The 26,803-nt window shown below is 40.2% G+C and overlaps 1 protein-coding gene across 14 annotated transcripts in view; it reads left to right on the forward strand.

The window, feature by feature from the left end:
* The window catches only part of ARID1B (AT-rich interaction domain 1B), a 358,734-nt gene that overhangs the window by 41,072 nt on the left and 290,859 nt on the right, over window positions 1-26,803 (forward strand). The window contains exon 1 of one of the 14 annotated variants that reach the window (XM_081187408.1): window positions 16,755-16,860. The exons of 11 other annotated variants lie outside the window; for them this stretch is intronic. The gene's annotated coding sequence lies outside the window, so the exon portion shown is untranslated. Of the gene's footprint in view, window positions 1-16,754; window positions 16,861-18,614; window positions 18,770-23,198; window positions 23,224-26,803 lie in introns of those variants that run through there. 2 more of the 14 variants (XM_081187409.1, XM_081187410.1) reach the window with 2 other exon arrangements.

The following is a 26,803-nucleotide window of genomic DNA, read 5'->3' on the forward strand; positions in this document are numbered from 1 at the left end:
GAATATCAGAAAAAGATCAATGCTGAGTTGAATGGAAATGGAAGCAGTGGCGGAGCTTCATGCTCCGGCACCTGGGGTGGAGAGCAGGTGCGGGCGTGGCTGGCGCACGCCCCGAGGGCGCGACGTGCATCCCGGGAGCGTGGCACGGTGCCTGCAGGGGCATGGCACCCAGTGCGGTGGGGCTCCAGCCGCAATGGTACCCCACTGGGATCGTGTTGCCGGGGGCGGTGTGCTCCTCCGCCCCCCTCTTCCTCCGCCAGTTAATTGAAGTTATTCCACCTCGCCAGTGTGGTGTAGTGGCTAAGAGTGGTAGTCTCGTAATCTGGGGAACCGGGTTCGCGTCTCTGCTCCTCCACATGCAGCTGCTGGGTGACCTTGGGCCAGTCACACTTCTTTGAAGTCTCTCAGCCTCACTCACCTCACAGAGTGTTTGTTGTGGGGGAGGAAGGGAAAGGAGAATGTTAGCCGCTTTGAGACTCCTTAAAGGGAGTGAAAGGCGGGATATCAAATCCAAACTCTCGCAGATCTACCATACCGTGGCTTGCCAATAGCTGCAGGCACATATATACCCACTGGGCCTCCTCCCCTGCTGAAATTAGAAACATTCTATGGCAGCCCATAGAACAGATTGTAGTGTGTGGTTTGGTTATACTCTATAGATGGTTCCCACAATGATAACAACAATAACAATAATAATTTTATAATTTATACCCCACTCATCTGGCTGGGTTTCCCCAGCTACTCTGGGCGGCTTACAGAACATAAAAAATTGTAAAAATTAGAAATTTAAAACTTTCCGATACAGAGTTGCCTTCAGATGTCTTCTAAAAGTCAAATAGTTGTTTATTTCCATGATGGGAGGGCATTCCACAGGACGGGCGCCACTCACCGAGAAAGCTCTCTGCCTGGTTCCCTGTAACCTCACTTCTTGCCGTGAGGGAACCGCCAGAAGGTCCTCAGAGCTGGACCTCAGTGTCTGGGCTGAATGATGGGGGTGGAGATGCTCTTTCAGGTAAACTGGGCCAAGGCCATTTAGGGCTTTAAAGGTCAGCACCAACACTTTGAATTGTGCTTGGAAACGAACCGGGAGCGGTGTTGCATGGTTTTGGTTGTCACTCCCAGTCATCAGTCTAGCTGCTGCATTCTGGATTTGTAGTTTCTGAGTCACCTTCAAAGGTAGCCCCATGCGGAGCACATTGTAGTAGTCCAGGCAGGAGATAACTAGAGTATACACAGCTCTAGTGCGAGACAGTTTGCAGGCAGGTTGGGTCTCAGTGCGTGTACCAGATGAAACTGGTAGACAGCTGCCCTGGACACAGAATTGACCTGTTCCTCCATGGACAGCTGTGATGTTGGTCATATTGGCCAGGTCCAAAGAATAATAACCTCCTCTTTCAGTGTTTCTGGGAAGGCTCTCCCACAGAGGGAAGCATTTACCACCCCTTGGAGCCCATTGCCTAGCCCATCCCGGCTCACTTTTATGAGCCAGGATGGGCAAGGATCAAGGAGACAGGTGGTCTGTTTCACTCGTCCAAGCAGCCTGTCCACATCCTCGGAGGCACAGATTGGAATTGATCCCATGCAACTTCACTAGACAGGACTTTGGCACTCTCCCGCCCCGGCACTGTTCCCATAGTGGAGTCTATCTCTTTATGAATCTGAGCGACTTTATCTGCAAAAAAACTTTGCAAAATCATTGCAGGAGATATTGGGGTCCTCACCATGCCCCAATGGTGGGGGTAGTTCCATTAAATTGTGAAACACCTGAAAGAGTCTCCTGCTGCTGTTTTCTGCAGATGCAATACAGGCGATGAAAAAGGTCCTCTTCGCCATCATTATCGACACTTGGTAGGCTCGACGTTGAGCTCTAACCTGTGTCTGGTCCGATTCAGAATGTGTTTTCCGCCACCAGCACTCTAGCAGTTACTGTGGTTTGAAACTGAGCCCGCATGTCCAAACAAGTTGATGACCCCGTACTATACTTTGCTCTAAGAAGGAAAATGTTGATATTTCATGACATGTTTTTCAAACAGATTTGCCCATACTTATAATATTTTACAAACAAAATTCTGGGTCTTTTTAATTTTGGATATGTATGGAAGGAACCCAGAAATATTTTTATAAACGTATACTTGGAAAACAACATTATAGCCATTTTGTAAGAATACCAAAGGCCTGCACGTCTACATGATAGAATCTGCAAGGACAAAAAGAGGGGAGGTCCAATGCTCCACTGCAAAGCGGAACTATGTACCGCCTAAAGGCAGAAATTCTAATTGAAAATTCTGAATGTTTAAAGTGGATGATCTAACAAGATGTTGAACCCTTCAGCCACTCCCCTCTGGTATGTTTTTCACCACAGATGTGTTTCAGTCTCTGAAACAAGAAGTGAGCCCTTTCAAAGGAAACACAACCAGGAGTGAGGCAATTGAAGGGCAAACACTGTGTGAAGAGGGAAATAAGACTACTACTTCTTCTCTTCTTTAAAACACTAATCCCTTTCCTACTTTACCACTGTGCAGTACAATGTGTTTTCCAAGAAGTGCCATGGTCACATCTAGATAAAGTCTAAAGCAGATAGCTCTTCAAGGTACAGGAGTCCTGCCCTAGTGTGGTCACCCTAATCCTAGGTGGCTACATTTTCCCAGAAATACAAAGGAATAATACTAAATATAAATTAATAGGACAACTGTTCAGAATCAATAAAGGATCTGAATGTATATTGATACAGTCAGAAGTAATAAATATTCAACAGCTCTGAAAATCAGGCCAAATATATTTATAGGCTTCAGTACATTGCACAGTTATGCTGCTGGCCTTGAAACCAATAGAATTTGAAATTTCACCCATGGAAGTATTGTTAAATATATATATATTTAAAAAAACAAGTTCAACTTCTTATTTATACTACAGTGCTTTTCTTTATTAAAGGAAGTTCATTAGATCCTGTCTGCACAGTAATTGTGCAGTGCCAGCGTGTCTTTAGGCAGGGTCTGAAGGTGTCAGTCAGATTCATCAGGATGAAAGGCCTCCTTTCCTAAACTCCATTCAACAGAATAAAATTATTTGTCAGTCATATTAGCTCAGCTGGAAAGTAGGTAAAGATGCACACTTTTCTCAAAAGATAGGCAGGCCCTCTTACCTGAAATGTGTTCCAAAGAAAGTGAATCTTCAATTAGTTATATTGTTGAGTAAATGGTATAACACATTGGCACGCATCAGCCCTTGTGTAGTTGACTAGAGCAACATCCTATTGTGTAAAAATATAATTGCGTCGCATACCCTGTGTTTGCATATAATGCTAAACCATGGTGTAGCGCTATGTACACAAGTTAGAGTGAGTTTAAAGCAGGCTTCCTCAAACTCGGCCCTCCAGATGTTTTGAGACTACAATTCCCACCATCCCTGACCACTGGTCCTGCTAGCTAGGGATCATGGGAGTTGTAGGCCAAAAACATCTGGAGGGCTGAGTTTGAGGAAGCCTGGTTTAAACCCTCAAATTTGTGTGCGCCCTTCTGCTCCACCTTTGTAGCCAGTGAAGATTTTCTCCAGCATTTAGTTTCACTTTCACCAAATCTCAGTTTGTCATTGTTTACAAACCAGCGATTGTGGGTTATCATAAACTTTGGTCAGTAAAACAAAAATAAGCTAACTTCAAACCATAGGTTATTAAGATGGCTTGTTAAACTAAGCATAGTTTTTGATAAACCATGATCTCTGGTATATATGCAAGGACAAGATGAGATTCTGTAAAACTAAATGCTGGCTAGCTGCTCCTCCTGGCTGTGTGTGGGGTGAGAGGAGAGGAGAGGTGGGAGTGCATGAGCCCAAGTCTTCATCCATACTAAATGACATTGTTTCAGAATAGCTGTAGGAATATGCAAATTAGCTACCCATTTCCCATGTGTCTAAGTTTTTAGATTTTAAACAGACACGTGCTCAGGTCAAATGCCAATGGTTGTGGAAATGAAATGAAGGGAGATTCACATCTCCTGCAGACAATTCTTATCAGAAGTGACCATCTAACAGTAAACCAAGGGACAAGATCAAAAGGTCCTTTTGTTAGCATAGTTATTGATCACAGTTTTAGGCAGTGAAAAACACTGATGTTGCACTGCCCAGTGCAAGTATTTTCTTAAGGCAGATGCGGGCACGGAGGAAGCAACTTACGGGGGATTGGCAATGCCAAGCACAGTGTTTTCATGTTAACAGAGCCATAGTCTTACCTTTGCCCTTGTAACCACAAAACGGGACTGTTTACCTTAAAAAACCCCAAAGCACCAAATGTTAGGATTAATGCCCCAAAGGGATCTTCGGCTCCCTATAGCCATCCTAGGATGCTACAAGTTTTCTTGGAACAGCATGCCCCTTGCAAGCACTTCTGCATACTAGGGTTAAGAAATCTTAAACCACTGTAGGGTGTCCAGTGAATGAAGTGACAGAGGCCCTATGGGAATACCGATGTAATTATCACAAGTTTTTTATACATATAAAATGCTATCTTGGGGATTGGATGGGGAATCTTTGCTTTTAACACTTTTTACACTTTTGCTGATTGCCCCAAAACACTATGAAGTTGCCCTATGCCTTGCATAGAAGTCAGCATTCACATAGCCTTACACATTTTTATGTATAAGTAAGATTATTTTAAGTAGGGGGTATGCTTGTATGCTGTACTGCTGGGAAATGTTCAGGCTTTTTCCCCTTTCTGTCTGATGCTAAGCCTCATTGACTAAATTGAAAAAGACTTCTCATAGCAGGATAAGACTTTATGTTGTATTGTCTCCTTTAGAATTATCCCTTCCATTAAGTATAATTCACTCTATAGAGGGAGGTGAGCATAGATTATGGATAATCACAGAATCAAATTTGACACAAGAAAGAAACTTTATGGTAGCTTAGCTCTACATCTTAACAGTGGTCATCCGACAATGTTTACTGAAGAAAATCCCTAAAGTAGCACAATTGCATTATTATGGAAAATAGAAACATTATAATGATTTCTATCTTTACAATGATGTCGGAAATTGTAGGCTAAACAGAAAATGCTTGCTGCATTGGGAGAGCAAAGCTTATTCAGCTGGATGACACAATACCTTCTGGAAAAGGCATTGAGACCAAAGTTTGCCTCTGTGTCTTCAGACGTATGCATTCAATAATGCATTAGCTGTTGTGTTAAATATCTATATTTCAAAGGCACCAGGCTTGCTTATATTCAAAGGCCCATGTTCAGTTGTAAAAGAAGAGCCATACAGTGTGGGCTGGCAACTGGGGCACCATATAACCACTTCTGGAGCTATGGTGGATGTTAGGTTTCAAATTAAGACTCCATTCTGATTTGAGGTTTATTGTGTTAGTTTTATTGGAAATAATGTTAGTGCTTCTGTCCCAATTTCTAACATTCCTTTTTCACTGCACTATCTGTTGTGTTACAGAACAGTGGCTTTTAAAAATCAATATACCACCATGTCACAACTAAATTTTAAACGGCGGGAAAGAACCATACACCAGGATACCATCTCAGATTTTGTCATGTGAAATTACAACGCAAAACTGATTTTCTGAGTTAACAGGGTTGCAAAAGGAATCTCCCCCCCCCCCCCGGGAAAACAACACTGTCATGAGCACTAAGCTTCCACTAGATTTCCAGAAGTGGCTTTTACACTGTGTTGAAGGTTACATAAAATGAGGAAATTAAAATGAGGAAGGTTACATAAAATGAGGAAATGTGGAAACACCAGGAAAATAGAAGAAAGGCCACATTCAGACAGCACTAAGATCCTCCTGTCCCCCTGTTGCTCACCATAAATGAGGAGGGTGTAGGATTACAGGGAAGAGAGAAAGCAGCAGGTGGAGTGGATGTGACGGTGGTGCGTTTTCTCATTGCATTTTAAAGTGGTTTGTGCATAATGCTGTAAGTGGCACTTTTGAGAGAGCCAGTGTGGTGTAGTGGTTAAGAGCGGTAGTCTCGTAACCTGGGGAACCGGGTTCGCATCTCCGCTCCTCCACATGCAGCTGTTGGGTGACCTTGGGCCAGTCACACTTCTTTGAAGTCTCTTAGCCCCACTCACCTCACAGAGTGTTTGTTGTGGGGGAGGAAGGGAAAGGAGAATGTTAGCCGCTTTGAGACTCCTTCAGGTAGTGATAAAGCGGGATATCAAATCCAAACTCTTCTTCTTCTTCTTCTTTTGGTTGTTATGCTGTTCTGATTTGCATCTGTAGACATGGTTGAGATATAACATTAATGCACAATTTAGTGATACATTCATGGGCAGCAGCTCCCTCTCCTCTCTCACAAGCTCCCCCTGCCCTCTCCTTCTAGGGCAACCTTGGCCAATCTGGTGCCCTCTAGATATTTTGGACTGCAACTCTTCAGCAGCCCCAGCTAGCAGGGCACTAAACTGATGAAGGCTGCTCTAGAGTGTTGCTGTGAGAAGACAGAAGGCTCTTCTTCTGGTGAAAACTATTGGAGTTTGTCATTATTCTGAACTAGGCTAACTCTGATTAGTTTCAACGATTAGTTTAAAGTCCCAGGGACTCCAGGCTTTTCAATAATATTTCAGAGGTTTTGATATCCTCTCCTCCCCCCCCCCACTTTTGTTTTGTTTTGGCAACATTACTCTACTTACTGATTTAAGGATTAAATCATAAATAGGTGTCAGACATGCTATTAAATATTTTGCAAGCTCAAACATATCATAATCCACATTAGAAAACAAATTTCACTCTTCAATTTGAAGCAGTGTGCTCTAGGGAAAATAAGTGAGATCTGTTTGTGATATGTGAAAAGAGCAAATTGTATCCCTTTTTCACTTATTTTATACATTTCACAGATCAGGCTTGCCAGCATCCACATAAAATAAGATAAAATGAAAAAAAGAAAAGAAAACACTGAGCATACCATACACAACATACTTGTTTTCAGCAGTTTGTCACATTGAACCTTTTGAAAATTCATATCGAAATTACAGTTCAACTTACATCTTTTCATGTTATATCTGCTGCTGGTGTGCATGGAAACAACATTTAATAAAATATTGTAATTAAAAAGTACAAGGTATAGATATTGTTAGACTTATTTGAATCAAGTGGATTCCAAATACTTAACTACCAGTGTTACAGTTCCAGGTGCTAATCTTTCACAATGAAATTTTCTTTTTATAGTTTCTAAATACTCAAGTTAGGATGCAATCCCAATCTGATATTTGACTCTTCCCCTGCCTCTTAGTTCTCTTGTGGAAATACACATTTTTTCCAGCTTGTTCCCCCTCAGTTGGGCTCCAGCATCAAAAATTAGTCCATTTAAAGAAAAGAAAAAAACCTTCCCAGTGGGATGGGTGGGTGTGGAGGATAGTGGGTGGTGTAAAAAGTGTAGTTTTGTTCTTACACTGCTGTAGCGAGGATGACACAATTTTTTTGGCATCTAGTGCATCTGTTCCCCAATATCTTAGACTTCAGAATCAGCATTAAATGTTTAGATGTTCACATGTACACACAAACTTGGGTTTTCAACTTTGTTTGTATGTTAGATACAAGGTTTTGCTCGATTTTGTTTTGTCCATACATCTTTCAATCAAAATACAGTGGTGCCTCGCAAGACGAAATTAATCCGTTCTGCGAGTTTCTTCGTCTTGCGGATTTTTTCGTCTTGCGAAGCACGGATGCACCCTGGTACTGTATTATAATGGGATAGCGGGCAAAGCACAAAGCGGGTCGCTCCCCAGCAGGAGGAGTTTCCCCAGCCTGGAGGATCTTTTGCCGGGAAGAGGCAAAGACACCCCCTCCCACCTCCCCACGAAAACAGCCCCCCTTCCTCTGTCGCCAAGCCTTGCCGCGTCTTCGCTCCGCCAAACCACGCCCCCCATCAAAGCCCCAGCCTGCTCCTCTCCATCTCTCTCCACGAGGTGCCAAAGGAAGTTCGAGCCCAGGAACCGAGGGCGGACGCACGAAGCGCCGGCGCGGACTCTCCCTTGCTCCCCCGTTACCTTTCGCCACGCCACCGGGCTCCCCACAGTCTCGGCAGCTGCTCCCGGCTTCTTCGCACCCCCGCAAAGGCGCCGTCGCGGTGGCCCAAGCGCAGTGGATGCCTCCTCCTCCTCCTCCTTGGTCCCCCTCCTCCTGCCTTCGCGCAGTTAGGGCAAAATGGAGCAGCCACGTGGGGAGGGGGAGAGAGAGAGAGAGGCAGAGGCGGCGGCGCAGAGACCCAGCCAGATCCGCTGGATCCCAGCCCACCTGCCTCCTCTGTGCCCTCTCCAGAAGAGGATCCCTCTGGAAAAGGTAGGTCGCTCCCTCGCTCGCTCCCTGCCAGCCCAGTTCCCGCTTCAAAAGGAAAACTCGCAAGACGTTTCGTCTTGCGAAGCAAGCCCATAGGGAAATTCGTCTTACGAAGCACCTCAAAAACCGCAAAACCCTTTCGTCTTGCGAGTTTTTCGTCTTCCGAGGCATTCGTCTTGCGGGGCACCACTGTAAAATATTTTTGTTCCTGTCAAATTGTGATTATGTGGACCTGGAATTTCCCGCAGATGGCTTTCTGAAATGGTGTTAAGGAGACCCTTTACCGTTTATATGTTGTACCCCCTTTCCTTTTAACCTCTACATTTACCTTTATCTTAATTTTGTGGTCTAGATTTGAAATACAGTCGTACCTCCATTTACATAACCCTCTGGTTATATAAACTTCGACAGCAAACCCGAAAGTATTTTACATGCGCAGAAGCAGTCCTCAGGTTGCAGAAACCTCGGGATCCAACCGGACCTCCGGAATGGATCCCGTCTACAACCAGAGGTACCACTGTAATTTGTTCCAGGTTCTTTCCTAAAAGATAAAAATCTAAGAAGTCAGGGCAGCATAAATACAGCACCAGCTGTGGTTAAATACCGGTACTGCATCTGCAGCAGCTCTTAACAGAAGATAGAAAAGTTTTGTTTAAAATAAAACCTTTCCAAAGGAGAAAAGCAAAATTATGGGTTTAATGTATACTTTCAGGGAGCAGCACACGATGTGGTATCAACTTTGCAGGTTTCACTTCCATCTGTACAAAACAGAGCTAGAATCCAAAATGCAAGGGCCAGAGGAACTTTGCCAAAGCGGTATTGGTGTTAGTGATACGGTTTTATGTAAGGTATGATGGTTGGTTTTTTGCTTGCTGATAAAAATGCAGGGGAGCGTTTTCCTTTGACACAGGGTTTGCTGAAACATCACTGCTGTCTTTTTGTAATACTCCTGTGGATGTTTTTGCACAAAGTAGTATGTGTCAGAGCTTGAAATATTCTTGCGCAGTTTCCTTTGAACAGGTAGTACAGGACAAGTTCTAGCACATAGTTCCTTGGCATGCGGCCGCCTACCACTGGGAAAGAATGCCTTTGCTTACACATAATTTGATCGGCTAAAGGTTTGCCAGTCATTTTGCAGTTTATATACTGGGCTTCCATTTTGAATCATGGCTTTCTTCTTAAAACAAATCAAGGAGGTAGCAGTAGGAAATATGGAGGCTGATAGAACAATTTGTGATTAGCCGCGGATTTTTTTACAGTGAATTTGAATTAAATGTACATATTTTAATTACTGCATTGTTTTGAACTGCTGTGTGTTCAGTGCAATCTCTGACCTGGTTGTGAGCAAAATATGAAAAATGTAGAGTTACTTAGAATCTAATCCTAGTGAAAATGGCTGAGGTTTAGAATCCATAAAAGAATTAAGTTTTTACCTTCCAACTCCTGCCTCTATAGTGTAATATACGTTTTAACATACTCGAACGACCATATAGAAGGGTATAGTCTTCTTGTTCCTTACATTGACCCAGAATTGTGCTGCACTGTCACTCAGAAAATAGATATGACCTGGATACTCTAAACTGGCTGTGCTCAGATTACATTTTCTCCATGGAGCTGTGCCTGGGAAGGAAAAAGATATGGAAAATGCCTTGTGCCAGACTCTTCCTTCCCTACCTTTCATCTCACCCTCATTGCAAGGAAAAGTGAACAGGTGAGATGGTGGGGATAGAGATGTACAGCTCTGCCATACAGTGGTACCTCGAGTTAAGTACTTAATTCGTTCCGGAGGTCCGTTCTTAACCTGAAACTGTTCTTAACCTGAAGCACCACTTTAGCTAATGGAGCCTCCCACTGCCGCTGCGCCACCGGAGCACGATTTCTGTTCTCATCCTGAAGCAAAGTTCTTAACCTGAGGTACTATTTCTGGGTTAGCGGAGTCTGTAACCTGAAGCGTATGTAACCCGAGGTACCACTGTACTAGGTTAAAATTTGCTTGCTTAACTCTCTTGCAGAGGTAAATATTGTATGACTAAAATGAGGTTTTACGCAAGCTTCTAGTTTACTAGTTATACTTTTCACTTTTCCAAAACCTATGCTGATAACAACACTATTTAGTTTATGCAGTGCTCCATGAATTGTAGTTTTCCATATAACTGCCAAATTGTAAGAGTTTTGAAGTAATACATGTGTGATGGGTGTTAATGTTCACATGAATGGCACTATACATGAGGATATGCATTATTTTTAGACTAACCATTTGAGACAGTTCATACACAGAAACAAGTGAACTAGTAAAGTTTTATGGACTAGTAACTTTTGCAGATTAATTTTCTGGGTAGTTGGATAAGTTGGGTTCTGTAGTGTAATTGTATTATTTTTTTCAGTATAAAGACCACAAGTTAATATTTCTATAACTGGCAGTCTGACCTCAATAGGCTGGACTCCTTTTAAAATTCCAGAACAAACAGAATATCAGAACATAGGCTGGGATGAATGCAACATACCAAGCTACCTTTGAAGCTGATGGGACTTTTAAAAATAGTTTGTTATATGGTACATTCTCTACTGTTTAATTGGAAAGAACATTAAACAAGCTAAGCATGCCCAAATTCTTGGATGCTCCAAATTCCCTTTTTGAAACCCAGCCATAGTGACTGCTTCCTCATCACACAACAGGGAGTGTTTACGATGATCCAAGCTGTAAGAAAATTTACAATACCGATAACACAGCTAGAATGATGAATGGAATACTGTCAGTAATGTAGAAAATTTCAAGGGAAAGGCAGTATAAAGTGGACAGGAGTGAAGGAGGCTTTTGGGAAATGGACTTATTACATTTGTGCATGCCTGCCTATGTGTTTGAAATGCTGGCAGGGGATCAAAGGGAAAGGGAGCTTTAGAATATGGTTCAGCATAGAACCCCTGTGCCTTTTTAATCTGTCTCTACACTTCACTGCGTGTCCACAATCTGTTGTAACTAAATATCACTCTAGTGTTAAAGTCATCAATTTGTTATCATACCCTACTCTGTACTGAAACAATAATTTTTCAGTAATCAGCAACCCCCCTGAAGATTCTCAGGGGAAGTGTGTAAAACAGAAGGAAATAAATATTGGATGTAATCCAGTGTAAAGTACTTAAGGCCTTGTTGGCATTGTATTCTTTGATTTAACTTGACCGATTTTGGCATTGTATTCTTTGATTTAACTTGACCGATTTTTCCTGATTTAAATAAATCTAAAAAAGGAAAGATCAGCTGAGAATTTCTTGGAATGCAAATGCTTTCAAAGTTTTTGTTGGTGTACCAGTCAACGTTACAGACACACTGAAGTGTCTGTTGCTGCAAATATTGCCAAATAATTGGATTTGATAACCCACCTTGAAGTATGACTGAGAGATCCTAAAAATTGACATACAGTGGATGCCTTATACTAGTCTAGAGATGCCTTATGCTAGCCTAGTCTGCACATCACAGCAAAGCAAAGCATCATTAATGGTTTACTCTAACTGCAGAGATGGCTCCCATTTTGCTCCAGGCCTCACATCACCCCCTTAACAGGAGCAATAGTTCACAGTCCCTGGTTTAGCATTACATCTGATCTGGGGTTTGTCGTTTTCTCGATCCAAACAAACCACGATCCCTGGTTGGGATGTAATGCTGAGCTGGGAATAATAGTTCATTGCTTCCATTTGCACTGGGGGATGAGCAAAGCAGGACCCACCTGCACATTCATGATGGACCGCTAGCTATGATGTGTGAACACTGCCATTGTGTCAGACCATTGGCTATTGTAGCCCAATCCTTCTGTTCTCACTGGTAGTGGCTCTCATGTCTTGATTAAATATTTGTTTCAGTCATACTACTAAAGACCCTTTTAAATGGAGATAGCAGAGGTTGAATTGGAGTTCACAATAGCATGTGTTGTACCACTGAGCTATGTACTGCTGCCTGCCCAATGATTTGGTTTCATTTTCTACTACCAGGTAGAAAAGCCTTCAGTCACAGTGACCAATCCAGTCCCCTCATAGCTTCACAAGTAGTAAATGAAGTCTGCGTGAGAATTCCTGATTTATTTCTGGGTCTGCCAGTGATAACATTGGTGCAGCTGTGTTACCTCAGACTGACCTAGAAATAACCCATCTTAGTTGGCGTTCATTCAAGTAAGTGGAGATGACCTGCAAGGGAGCATTGTTTACATGCCCCTTCCTCCAATAATTATGTCAAGTCACAACTCGAGTCATCTGGTCCCTGGATCATGATGGAATGATCCTTGTCTAGGGTACTCACAGACTAAGAATATTTTCACCTCTTGAAGATATATTGAGGAAGATATGCTTTAGAGGGCCAGACTATGGGGAGAATGGAAAAATTAATAATTACATTTTGGTCTTTTTTATTTTAGTTTTTTGTTTTTAATTGGATTATGATGTGGACATGTCGATTGGCTGTTTTTATTGGAAAATCAATAAAAATGATTTTTAAAAAAAGATATATTGAGGGAGCAAGTTTTAAATTATGTTTATTTTTGTCATTTACACCAAATTGTTTTTTATGAAAGGAAAGATTTGTGCTTATTAAAGTTAGGTAACTAGTAGCGTTAATGGGGGGAAACCCTAAAGCAAAAAAAAAAAAAAAGCTTTAGTAGTGATGTTACAGAACTGGGTTGTTATTTGATGGCAATAAAAAACCCTAGAGATATATTGTATGAATTGGTATGAATATTGTATGAATTCAGAGTGTAGGATCAGTAGTTTAACTATGAGAAAATCCTTATCACACAATTTTGGGGGAGAATACAGATATTGTTCATAGAATCATAGAGTTGGAAGGGACCATAAGTGGTCATCTGGTTCAACCCTCTGCAATGCAGGGATCTTTTGCCCAACGTGGGGTTCAAATCCATGGTCCTGAGATTAAGAGTCTGTCTCATGCTCTACCAGTTGAGCTACATGGGAGATCTGTTTTTGACATAATTTTGCTGCCTGTAGTATTGCACAGTAAAGGCAGCAGCAGAGCATCATGATTTTAATGTCCAAATATTTACATGTAATTTAAACTTTTCATGTAATCACTCTCCCTCTCCTCTTCAGAATTTTCAAGAAAAGAATTCTGATTGTTCTTTAACTGAGAACTATGGGCTGGTATTTGAGTGCACACTCTTGACAATCAACCAATCAATAATTTTTCAACCCCTAAGGAAACAAGGGAATTGACTCATGCTTGTAAAATTGATAATTTAGGGGGTGGGTTATAGGAGAAACACTAACCTTTCAAAAACTGGCCATGTCCTTAGCATATTCATTTGGATGTGTCCCATTTTCAGTGGAGCTTAATTTTAAGAAGGCGTGTTCAGGTTCATAAACCTAAGGGCAGAATCCAGTGTTAACTGGACAGATTCATTTCTTTGTTTACACATATATCCTGGCTTTTCTGCCTGCCAACAATAAATTGTTTTAAAAGTTTTTTGGTTAGCAGTGTACTTTCCAAGAGTGACCACAAAGAAACATATTAAAACTAAATCATGCTGTAAATTTAATTATAACAATTACTTGGTTCCATTAATAGCCAGTGACTTGTATTGTGTGTTCTTAATGCCCAGGAGCCATGTTGTACTATACCTGAATTATTATAAGAACATAGGAAAAACCCTGTTGGATCCAGACAAAGACCCATCTAATCCAGCCTTCATTTACTACAGTAACCAACCAGATGGCTATGGGAAGCCTGCAAGCAGGACCTGGGTATAACAGCACTCTCCCCACTAGTGATTCCTAGCAACTGGTATTCAGAACCCTAGAGATACAACATGGCCATTGTGACTAGTAGCCGTTAGTTATTTTAGAGAATACGTAGTTAAGATATTCACTACTTTCTTCAGGCAGTTAGCAGGCAGTTACAATCTTAGCAGCATTATATATTTTAAAAGTTAGGAGGACATTTTCCTTTCAAAATCCTAAAACCTATTTAGTGAACATTTATGTTCCACTTTATGTTCATGATTCCCTTAAAATGCTTTTAAAGCAAAGCCCAAAGTGAACAAAACCACCTGAAATGTTCACAGCTGCAAAGGTTGATTTTGCATGGGATTGGAAGTTGTCTGATCCACAATCAAGATATATGGATTCAATTTCCTGAATTACTGATTAGAAAAAACAACAACATATGGTTCTGGTTACAAATCTTTAAAATGAGTGAAAATATATTAGGATCTTGGTATATGATACAGGATCCACACATTTTGCTAAGCCTTGGTAACCAGCGAATATTTGTAATTGCCATGATCCTGACCTCCCCCTTCCCAAGTTCAGGTAGGGGCCAGGTCTTGAACTTAATGTTGCACTCACTCTTGCAGAACACCTCTGAAGCAAGCTCTGGAAGGATCACCTGTCCTTACCTCAGAAGGGCCTGGTCACGCTGTATTGTGGTTTCTTTTGGTGGCATTCAGAACATCTCTGAAGAGTGTTGCAACTGCAGGAATGATTCATCACCGGTTCTACCACATATAAATTGCCACACATAAATCTCTCTTGAGTTTTTGTTCCTTAGCTATTACCTAAGTCAGGACATGCTTCTGAAACGTAGATACCGAATGTCTTCTCTCTGAACCAAGGCAAATGTAAGCTGCAGCTGTTTTATTTTGTGGCTTTTGAAATTTTAGCTAAAATGGTCTAATATCAAAAATGATTTGCCCGTAGAGAAAATTTAAAGCTGGTCATCTGCTTTATTTTTGAAATTTGAAGACCTTTGTATGTGAACTGATTGAGTTAGACTGCCTTTGGAAAGAAGTTGTTTTAGTTCATAGTGCATCTACGAGACAGCAAAAGGCACCACTCTGTTGAATGTGTGTGTGTGTGTGTGTGTGTGTGTGTGTGTGTGTGTGTGTGTGTGTAGAGAATAGGGCTATTAATGACTACTTTTCATGATGGCTATGTACCGCACCCAGTATCAGAGGCAGCATGCCTCTAAATACTAGTTGCAGAGGAACACGAGTAGAGAGAATTCTGTTGCCCTCATGTTCTGCTTGCCGGCTTCCCAGAGACATCTGATTGGCCACTGTGGGAACAGGATGACAGAGTAGGTGGGTGTTTGATCTGATCCAGCAAGCAGCTTCATGTGTTCTTATGAGAGCTGACCTTGAAGAAGGGTTTCATACTTGAAATGCATTGAGCTCACCATAGTTAACTCCTTTCTTATCACCTACTGAGGTTTCTTTCTGTCCCATTCCTCCCCCCCCCCAGGAATTCTGATCCTACCATTTCCCCCTTCATGGTTCAGAGTATAAAATCCAGTGAATATGTATAGCTATAAAAAGATACAGCATATTTGTGTGCATGGTTTAATATTTTTTTTTAGGCAGATGTGCGTGCATATCTCAAGATTTTGGGAATCAGTTGCAAAATGTGAGGTGTTTATATTTTAGGGCAGGGAGTAGTGGAGATGGAGTTACTCTTTGAATCATCTCATTAATGATGTTGGAAGACAGATCTTCTTTATTCACATTAATGGTCTATTTTGGAGTTGATTGGAATAAACTGACAAAAGATGGTGTTTGGAAATGAAACATGACAGAAAGCAGTTAGTGTAAACTGCCCAATAATTTTTCACAGGCAGGAAAAAGGCAGCCATTAGAAAGTAGGATTTATGCCAATAAAAAGATAGTAAGATAAATTGATGGTCGGACTATAGTTCTGAGCTGGAAAAATGAGTCTTCCTGCTCAGTGCTCAATGCCCCTTCCGTTTTCTTTATCCTGATATTGGTGCTGTTAATTTTATTAATATTAGAGGTATGAATTAGTAGCATGAAAGTAATAAGCAGTATACTTTTGGATGCTAACATTTCTGATTTTTTTTCAAAATCTGTCCTCCTTCCTGTACATTCTGAAATGGACAAGGTTGAAATCTTCTTGATTGCCAGATTCCCAAGTGCAAAAGGATTTCAGTTAGCAGTATCTGTTTCCTGGCCGAAGTGTCTATATTTTTCTCTTGGTTACATAGGAAGTAGGGAACTATTGCTTAGTGTGCCAGGCTAGCTTCTAGTCTTGTGGCACCTAACAAGTGTGGGTTTTAATCCAAGCTCATGCTTCTACGTTTGAAATAGGTATTAGTAATTCTTGATGACTCACTGACTGCATTAGCTCAGTGTGTTGTAATGATTAAAAACTGGAGATTGAAATAAACAGCAAGCATCACAATGCCAGTTCCTTCCCCCTTTTAAACACTATAGTACACCCACATTTAGCATCTTTTGTATTGTTCTAGTTGCACCATCTCAAAAAGGATGTCATAAACATGGAGAAGGTATAGAAAAGAGCAGCTAAAATTATTCAGAAGATGCAAGTATCTTCTTCCTTATTTAGAAGTGGTAAACATGGCGGGACTACTTGTTTAGAGGAAAACTCCCAGCAGGGGTGTGATAAGGCTTAGTATCATTTAGTGTCACTTTAGTATCACACACGATGTCGTGTGACATCACACACAATGTTACCACTCATTATTGAGGGGGCACAGCTCTTCCTTAAGAACTTCGAAGGGCCCCCGAGTACATTGGCTTCCCCTAGTTGGTGTGCCTGCCACTGTGATAGCAGGTAAGAAATTTGGCAGATTAGTGCAGCAGTAGTAATTAGGCAGGACACTAGAGGGACTGACCAGCAGAAGAGCAACTATAGAACCACACAGACAGGGCCAATGTCTGGATGTTGTTCTGGCAAGGACCCACGTCTGACCTGGAAGCACTTTTAGTCAGGTCAGACAGAACAAATGAAAAAGACATCTCTCTGAATAACTTATATGAAATGTGATTGAGTTGTGATTTCACAACGTATTTCCATTTTTAAAATACATTTTCATGTTTATGAATAAGAAGTCCAAGGACAGTTATGAGTAATGTGTACTACCACCTGACCAATGAACTAGCATTATACAGCTAGACAAAATCTACTCTAAAAACTGTCATTGAGTATTACCTTGAGGTTGTCCTTGAAAAGTATTGCAGTATTTTTTGATCTCAGCATGCCATTAGTTTTCTGCCCTTTTTTTTAAAGCTGTGCTTTAAAACATTTTTTAAAAGGTTTGTTAACTGTACATGTGTTTAGTTTAAATGCAGTATTTTTCATTGCTGCTTGTGTTCAGTTAAACAGAAAATTCCTTTTTCTAGTCCTTTAACAGCCATTGCAGATAACCAATCTGAATATAATTCTAGTTTATTATGAGGGGGTTTTAAGTCATACAGCAGTGAAGTGTGTGAGGCTATGCACTAAAACTTGGAAGCTGTTGTATTGGATGCTTCTTTTAACATAGTATTATTACCAGAAAAGCTTTTGTCATATACAATACTAGAAAGTATTGCATAAAGCTTCTTCAAATTGTTAATATTCCCCCCCTGCCCTGCTGCGGTTTCAGTGCATTACATGAAATAGTGATGAAGTCATGACTCACTGACATGCAATCTTTCTGTTTGGAAAAGACAGATGGAGGCAGCAAATGTTTTAAAATCTAATGTTAAAAAGTGGTGTATTTTTATGAATCTTTTGTTTTTGTATTTCTTTTCAAGTATTTGCTAAGTGAAGGAGGGAAAGCACACACTGTTGATTGGCTGCAGTTACAATATGTTTCTTACTTATGAACTGAGCTATTATATCACATTTTTCTAGAGGGATATATATATATATATATATATATATATATATATATATATATCCATCAACTCTTGTCAGTCAGCAGCTGAAAGTGATATCCCGAAGACTACATTATAAAAACCTGTTGCACCTTTTCTAAAAGCCTTAATTGTGATAAACTTTAGTATGAGTATTACACTTGAGTGCAGTGGAGGTAATGATAGTTAATTCATGCTTTGCAAGGGAAGTGTGATGGTTCTCTCAGTTGTTCAGCCATGATTAAACAATTGGGAATGCTTGCTCCAAGTATTGGGAAATAGGCTATGCAAGGAAGGGGCAACCATTAACATAGCTGTAAAATGCTCAGCAAAGTAAGAAGGGGGGGGGGAGAGAATTATACATAGTCTAAGAACTCTGCCTTAGATCTCAGTGCCTTATATTTAGTAATGTTAAAGATTTGGGTTCTCCTTGTAATGGTATAATAGCAATTTGTAGTACAAGGAAATTAGTGGAATTTGATAATTGTTTTTTAAAAGTTCAATCTGAAGGTATATCCAGCCATTCATTATGATAATTAGAACCCATTGAAATAGGCATTTATGTAGAGTACTTGCCTTAAAAATCCCAGCCCTGCAGTAATAATCAGTGACTGTCATCTAACCAAGTGTTCCTGAAACAGGTGAATAGACCATCATTAACTTTCTCTACATTCTGCATTTTCAGCGTCTGTCCTCCATTCTGGTAACTGAAACTTCCCTTCTTCTGAGTAAATGGCTTATACTGAACTACCGTCTTAGAGAACTTTCTTACTGACTAAATGAAATGCAGTTGGACTAGACTAGACAAAAAAGAAGCAGTAACTTCCTCATGACTGTGTGAGGTGTGTTCACCATGGCTATTCTCAGTAGGCTGTATCCAGCAAAGCCATCCTATCTGAGCAATGGAAATGCCCCTTCCTTTCCTTTTTCCATGCACCCCCAGAACAGATTTGGGGGCATGTGGTGGGAGGAGAGGGAGGATAAGTTCTGTTACTTAACTGGAAGTCCCTGCACAAATGGGATGACTTAGTCTGATGTGACTCAACATTTTTATCTTTATATATAACCTTGCCGCCATCTTGTAATTCTCAGGGGAAACTTTGTCTGTTTGCTTACCAAAGCTGGAATCAAAGATGTATCAATGAGGGTCCCCTCTTAGATCAGAGCCAGCCTTTTGGCTTAGGCTGGAATGAAGGGTCTCACAGCTCCGTGCTGGTGGAAGGAATAACCACCCATGCAGCAACAAACCAAATGGTCAAATAAATATAGTGGTAAGCAGGCCTCTTGTTCAGCAGGCATGACCAGACTGGGATTCTCCTCCCATTAAAAATATATATAGTTGGGTTGGTCAGCCATGCATGTATATGGTTGCAGATGCACACTTTATTATTTTTACATTAAACATTTATTATCCATTAATTTTTTTATTTTTAAAACAAAGAGGTGCTTGTTTCCAGGGAAAGCAAATTTCATTTTATTCCTGCAGTCATGCTGGTACTATGAATCATGTGAATTTAAAATGCAAAATACATAGGCTCAGAGTATTTATTATTTTGTTATCAATCTGGCAAACTGTTTTTTTGTTTGCCCTTTTTGGAATATATTCCAGTTGTAACACATGGAATGACCAGCGAGTGTGCTTGCAGGAGGAGGAAGATAAATGTTTTTTTTATATATATATATAAATTTTTAATTGGTTTTACAGAATTTTTTTAAACAATACAAACATGTAAAAAGACATACAAACACGTATAATTTCATAACCTTTTTTTCATAAACCTCGTTTCTCAGACTCCCCCATACCTCCCCTTTCTGCATCCCAATGTCCAAAATTTTTCAGCAACTTCTAATAATTCTATCAAACATGTGTCTTCCTAATCTTTCCTTCAATCTAATCTTATATCGCTGTAACCCTTTCTTTCTCAAAACGGAGGAAGATAAATGTTATCTATGTGCTTTACAACGGAAGCAATACACATGGGAGTCTGATTGGGACTCTTGTGAGACCATCGAGTCAGTGGTCAACAGTTACCTAGCTGCATCGCTGGCCAGGGTCATAAGGAGTTATTCTGTCTTTGTCATCGCAACAATCTTGTGAAGTAGGCTGAGAGAGAGTGCCCAGCCCATGGCCCTCTCATGAGCTTCACCATCACGAGTCTGTAAATCCCAGTCACAAGGGGCAACTGTCCTTCTGCTAACTGCCCCTGTCCCAGATTTGCAATGCAACAACCCGTTCCCAGAGTTGCCTGCAACTTACAGATAACTGTGTGTGCTTTCACTATGTCAGCTCAACTCCTTTCTTCTCTGAAGCCTCTGCACTCAACTGCAGAGAACTATTTGATCAAGGGAAGTATAGCATCTGCCTTTATGCTGGCCTTTTGCAGAACACAGGAGCAGGACAGTCTCCTGCCCCCCCCCCCAAGCTTAGTGCGAAATTGGCAGCCAGGTCATCCAATCACCAAATTATCTGCAAGCACAAATTTGCTGGTGGGGAAGGGTTGGTGGTGACCATGAATAATGGGTTGTTGTTTTGCCAAGCCAGACTTTGTGGGTACCTGTTGATGACAGAGTGAATATCTCCCAGGTGCAAGTCCACCAGTCCATCTGCTATAAAATACTTGCTCAGCGGACCACACTGATTTATTTGTTTTTTTAACAAAATTTCTTGACATATACCACATGCTTTTAAGAAAACCTCTGCAGTTTACAAAAATAACATGATATTAGCAGCTTTTTAAAAAAATAATTCCTGGTTGTGTTTATATGAAATTAGTAAAGATAACTTTTACTCTTTTTTATTTTTAGCCTGATCCTTTTAGCATGCTTTAGGCGGCATAGTTAATTTTTATTAAGTGATAACAAATCTGCAGTTAATGATCTTGCCAAACATCTACTTTAGTATTATTTTTAGACATTCAGGAGCAAGTTAACCTCAATATTTATTTGTTTCTTTGCTTGTTAAGAATTAAAATAATATTTAGTGACATTTCAGTAGGTTAAGAAGGTAATGCCATTACTATAAGCAAATGTGCTGAGTACATAAATGGCTAGATGATTGCTTAGGAAGCAAACAGTTATACTATGGTTAAACTATTTGTCCATCTAGCCACATATTGTCTACTCTGATCAGCAATGACTCTTTAGGGCAAAAGTGAGAGAACCTAAATCTTTCTAGGTAACCTTCCCAAGGAGACTCCCCTAATTTTTATATATTATGACATTGGTGCAGCTAGGTAACTTCAGATAGATTTCTGGGGAGGGGTGCCATTTAGTTAGCCATGCATGCAACTTCTATTACGAAACAGGCAATTAATATTTAGTTTCTACCTCCCTCCTGTTATTGTACGCTTTACAACTTTGCACTCCTGATATCTTAGAGCAAAAAAGTCAAATAAAAAAATAATAATTTGTCAACCCTGATTTAAATAAGGCACGCTCTGAAAATGTGTAGTTCCACATTTTAAATTCAATTAAATCACATCACTCCCATGACTACAGGAATAAAGTGAGGTTTGCTTCTGCTGCACTGGTGGTAAACCCATTAACTCGGGGGGAAAGTACCATGTTGTTATGGGAAATGGTAGTAAATTTTGGAAGCGAAAACCTGGCTGGTCCTAGACTGTAAAATGTTTTTCAGAATAAGAAGAAAGAATGCTGTGGTCATCAGCATTAGCCTTGTAGAGCCTGGTGTTAGGCTTGTTCACCACTGCCCTATCATCTACTGCTCTCTGGGTGATCATTTCGAGGGCCCTAGACTTGCTGTACTTTTGTATTGTTTTATTGTTGTTAGCCGCCCTGAGCCCGGCTTCGGCTGGGGAGGGCGGGATATAAATAAAATTATTATTATTATTATTATTATTATTATTATTATTATTATTATTATTATTATTATTAGACTTGAGCCCCAAGGTGCATGCCTAGCTGCACCACTGTATTCCGGTGAAACCTATCAAGTGTTACACCCACCCACCCACCCCAGGATTTCAGTGGGTCTGTGGTGCATAACAGCACTAGATTGTGGGCTATATGTTTTGCTTCCCTATTGTCTTTTCTCCCAGTAGGAAATTCAAGCTAAATATGATAAGAGAATTTGTATTAAAATTGTACAGAAAGGAATGCATCTTTTTCTTAACATGCCTTTCTTTACTCTTTTAATACAGTGAAAAAGAAAAAGGAAATATTGGGACAAGAAGGAAAACAAAATGACATTGAATAGTACAGCCAACAACATGTGTCTGCAGAGACATCTAGAGTAGGGAAACTGTGTGTGTGTGTAATAATAATAATAATAATAATAATAATAATAATTTGTATCCTACCCTCCCCAGCTAAAGCCGGGCTCAGAGCGGCTAACAACAGGTAAAAATAGCACAGTGTGCATAAAACCGCACAATTAATTAAAATACATTCTAGAATCAATTCAGAATCAAATTAATGGCAACCATCTGGTTAGAGGTCTATGAAGATTACAGGAGAGAGGGCAGGCCCTACAAGAAGAAATAGAAGAATATATTTCTTAAAAGTCAACTGAACAGACTATCCTTGATGCATTTGCTATTCTGAAAGTATTATTGCTGCTTGCAGCAGAAAAATTTGGTAACAAAATTCCATCAGGAGTACACTGGAAGTGTGTTGAATGCATAACCTTTGTGCTCTAGAAATGTTTCCTTTTATTAGATGTTTGTTTATGTAAGATTCGGTACAGTTAGTCAGTGCATCCCAGGTTACCTATTTGAATATATTCAAGTGAAAAATCTGACAGTGCATGAGCAAGTATGCTAGGCAGTTATATAGAGCACTGCTTTGCTTTTTATGCTGCCCTTGCCTTCACAATACTTTCTAACTGCTATATTGATTCCCTGAAACTGGGATGAGGACTGCTGACAGATTTCTATTTATTTATTGTTGGCATATTAGGCTTGCTTGCTTATTTACTGTGTGAATTTTTAACCTGCCCTTCATCACTTGATCCATGGAACGGTTACAACATAATTTGGCAATTATTTAAAACAACAATTAAAATAACAACCCAAATTAAATAAGAGCAGGTCGTACTTCTAGCCTACCAATTTGCTTCCTGCCCAGGTGTTTATGGGGTAGCAGTTAAGTTCAACCTGGTGCCAAAATGTAAGTAATGTTGCCACATTCCATAATCAAGGCACCACCATAGACAAGGGCCATGATGTCACTACTCAAGGAACTTGCCTGGGTGGTGATGCAACAATAAGGGTCTCATTGCAGATGTAAGAAGCTGAGCAGGCTGATACAGGGCAAGCCATTCCTTCAGATACCTGAGGTCCAAGATGTTTAGGGCTTTTTGTTGTTAATTAATATTATTTCTGAATTTTGTCCTTTAAATTGGGCATTTCTTGTCAGTATTTTAATGCTTCATACAATGTGGATAGAAGCAGCTTATGTTTATATATTTCTAAACAATTTATTGGGCTTGACTTTTTATAAAATAACTGATTTTGAATTTTAACAACAGAACTGCGACCTGCATTTTATGACATGATGCATCCAGGTGGTTGTTGTTGTTTTTTAAAGGGATATTAATGCTTCAGAAACGTCAGGAGTCTGAGCATTCACACATTTTTAGTTTTTCTTCCACTATCGGCAGACATGCAAAAAAGCTGAAATAGCTGAATGTTCTTTAGGCAGTTGCTAGTTAAAATGAAATGTTAAGAATTCTTTCCTCCCCTTTCATCAAGACTGCTGTAACATGTTGGATAACAAATGGAATACTGTACATGTTTTAGATTTAACTGCCTAAAATGTTTACATTTCACTTAAAATATTTTATTCTCAGGAATGGCTTTCCATGAAGGTAAAAAATATTCCTTCCCTGTGCTAGAGCTGAAAGCTACATTGAATTCTCTACCTCCTAAATATGTGCATTTCAGTATTCTGGAAACCACACTTTCACCTTCTTAAGGTCTTTCTCTCCAAGCATTCCTTCTGAGATTTTGTTTCTCAGAATGTATTTCAGTTTTATGAAGTGTGAAGCTGTTTATCTAGAGAAGGTAGCATTTATTATGTTGCGAAGGGTTTGAGAATTTAGAGAATAACCCTAGGTCTTTACTAGCGTATATGGTTACGGGAGTGCTAATTTGGTATTCTTGTCCTGTCTGTTTGTGGTATTTAATGTTCTAACATCTCTCTGGTTGGTTGAATCCATATGTCACTCAAATGGGAACTTGTGCTTTGGCATTGGTCTGACAATCAGTCAGCCATGGAGTACAATGATAAAATTATGAAAACTGTGTCTCTGTTCATTGGACCAGTAGAATTTACAAGCATTTTCCTAGATGTGCCTAAATATTATATTGCCTTTTCTTGGCTCACAGACACTGGCTTCCTGGGATTTAAGCCTTGTCAGAAGTGCAACGACTCACTTTCCCTTATATATACCTTCTTTCTTTTTTAATGTTTTTGCTCTCTGCTTATAAAATATGAATATCAGTTGTCTGAGTGATTTGATGGCTACAAAAATATGATTGTGCTAAGACAGTCTTCTATCACCAATCATGAACAAAAGTGACTTTTGTGATGCACAGTATTTTCCTCTGTCAGTGCTCCGTACCACTGTATTAAAGTGGATGTGAAGAATAGCAGGGCTGTTATACAGGTTCTACGCTTTTCAGTGTCTGTTAGATGAAAATGTGAACGTTGTGTGTATGTGCATGTGTGTGCTAAAAGAGAGAGAATAATGCTACTTTTTATTAATTCATTGGTATCACTTATGCTTCCAGAATGAAAAAGATTGGTGCATGTGTACTCTCACTTATGCAGGAGTTATGTTCCATGCGTAAGTGGGGAGCACCTCTAAAAGCCTCTAAACACCCATTTTTCCTGCTCTCCAGCTCTCTTTCCACACAGCACATTCTTCAACTAGAGTCGAAGCTCTGGAGGCTGTGGAAAAGCAGCAGTTGCTGTTGCGCTACCATGCACACCAGAGACTGAACAGCCTAAACAAAGCCCCGTTGCACCTCTGGCTTTTTAAGGGTTTTCTCTGCCTTCACTAAAGTCCTCTTTTGGGTTCCAGGGTGGGTGGTTGTCTCCTTGTGAGCCACAAGGACTATGCAGCTTTCTTGTGCCATCTCCTGGTTTGAATCTATGTAATTTCCTGGTGCTGCACATACACATGGTCACATGTGACCTCATCGCCTGTAAATTCAGAGACTCCTTTAACCTACACCCCTATTATCACCGCTTGTATACTAGCTTAGAACTGGGCAATGACTGAGTCCTATTATAATTGGTAAAACACCAATTGTAATGTGAGATCACAATTCCCATAGTACCCCGAGCATAGCTCTTGCAGGATCAGCCATACCATACGTTTGGTAACATCAGTTTACAACTAAAAAAGAAGGGCCAATAGTACTGGACAAGTTTGCCCTGAAAATTCACAATTAAGAGGCTATGGGAAACAAGAACATGGAAGACAAATAAACTTAGTCGACAAAGCAGGGCTTATGGTAAGAGATTTTGCATTACTAGTGGTATACCTTATAACTAATAGCCCCAAATGGTCACAGAATCAAACAGCAGCTTTCCTGCCAAATGGTCATGCATATAAGTAAGTTCACAGTAGAAAGAGGATGTAGTGAACACAACATTTTAAAATGTGATTTCATGATCAACATGGTCACTTCAAAGGGAATGTTTTATTACTTAGAGATAAATGACTGTTTCTCAATTAACTGGCACAGGTGCATATCTTGCTCAACATCGCAAAAGTCCCTGTTTCCCCAGAACTAGATTTAGAGTTTCAAATGTGGACGTATACTAATTGGTGACAAGCAAGCATTTGTTAATTACATGAGCCAAATGGGTACATTTGGGGAAATATACTCTAATGGCAAGTATAGCAAAGTGACTCAGACAAAATAAGATATTATGGTAAGGCATAATAATTTGCACATGGCTTACATATGTGGATCAATATCCCAAGAATGGTGAATCTGATGTTCAATCCATGTTTGCTTTATACTAGTGCAAATGGTTACGACTGTAGAGTAACACATGTGCCTTAAGTATGCTAATCCCTTGTGTGGTCCATGGATCCACCCTGATCTAGCTGTTCTGTTTGTCTGAGCAGTACGCTGGATTAGTGGGGCTTTGGCCAAATCCTATAGCATTTCAGCCCATTGAGTTTGAGTATTAGATTTGCAGCCTAAAGACGTGAAATTTTAATTTCTGTAGTGTTTCGTATGAATGTTATTGTTACTTTATTTTTTTATTGGTGTTTTAAAGTTGCCCTACCTTGCATATTGAGTAGAAAGGCAGTTTAGACTTATTATTTTTAAAAGCACACTTTAGAAAAAGAGACATGTAGGTAACATGAAAACAGCATATTTTCCTAAGCAAAGCCATAAAAATTCTGTGTTATTCAGATTTTTCAAGTTTAGAAGTCTATATTCTCCTCCTCCCCTTTACTCTAAAGTTCCAGGGTGGGTTACAACAATTAAAACGAAATGTTAAAACCAGTTTAAAGCAAACACCAAAATAACGTGCACCCTAAAAACTCAAATCTTTGGTGTCTAAAGCCCAGGGTAAAGAGGTGTGCCTTCAGCATTTGCTGACAGCTGTAAAATGAAGATGGCAGATGCACATCCGTGGGAAGGGAGCTCCACAACTTGGGGCCTGCCAAAAGGAATGCCCTCTCCTGAACTTCTAAGTGGTGGAACCAATACTGCCCATTTTAACACCCAAGGAGATCTGTAGGGAAAGAGGCAGCCTTTCAAGAAGGAAGTTCTTCTCCTCCATCTCATTCCCCAAATAATCCATGATATGTGCAAAAGTTGGGAAATATAATATTCTTTGAAGTCTTTCCTAGGTAACACCTGTCAAAATAGATGAACTGAGCATAT

The sequence above is a fragment of the Podarcis bocagei genome, assembly GCF_964188305.1.
Source record: "Podarcis bocagei genome assembly, chromosome: 3".
Taxonomy (NCBI): Eukaryota; Metazoa; Chordata; class Lepidosauria; order Squamata; family Lacertidae; genus Podarcis; species Podarcis bocagei.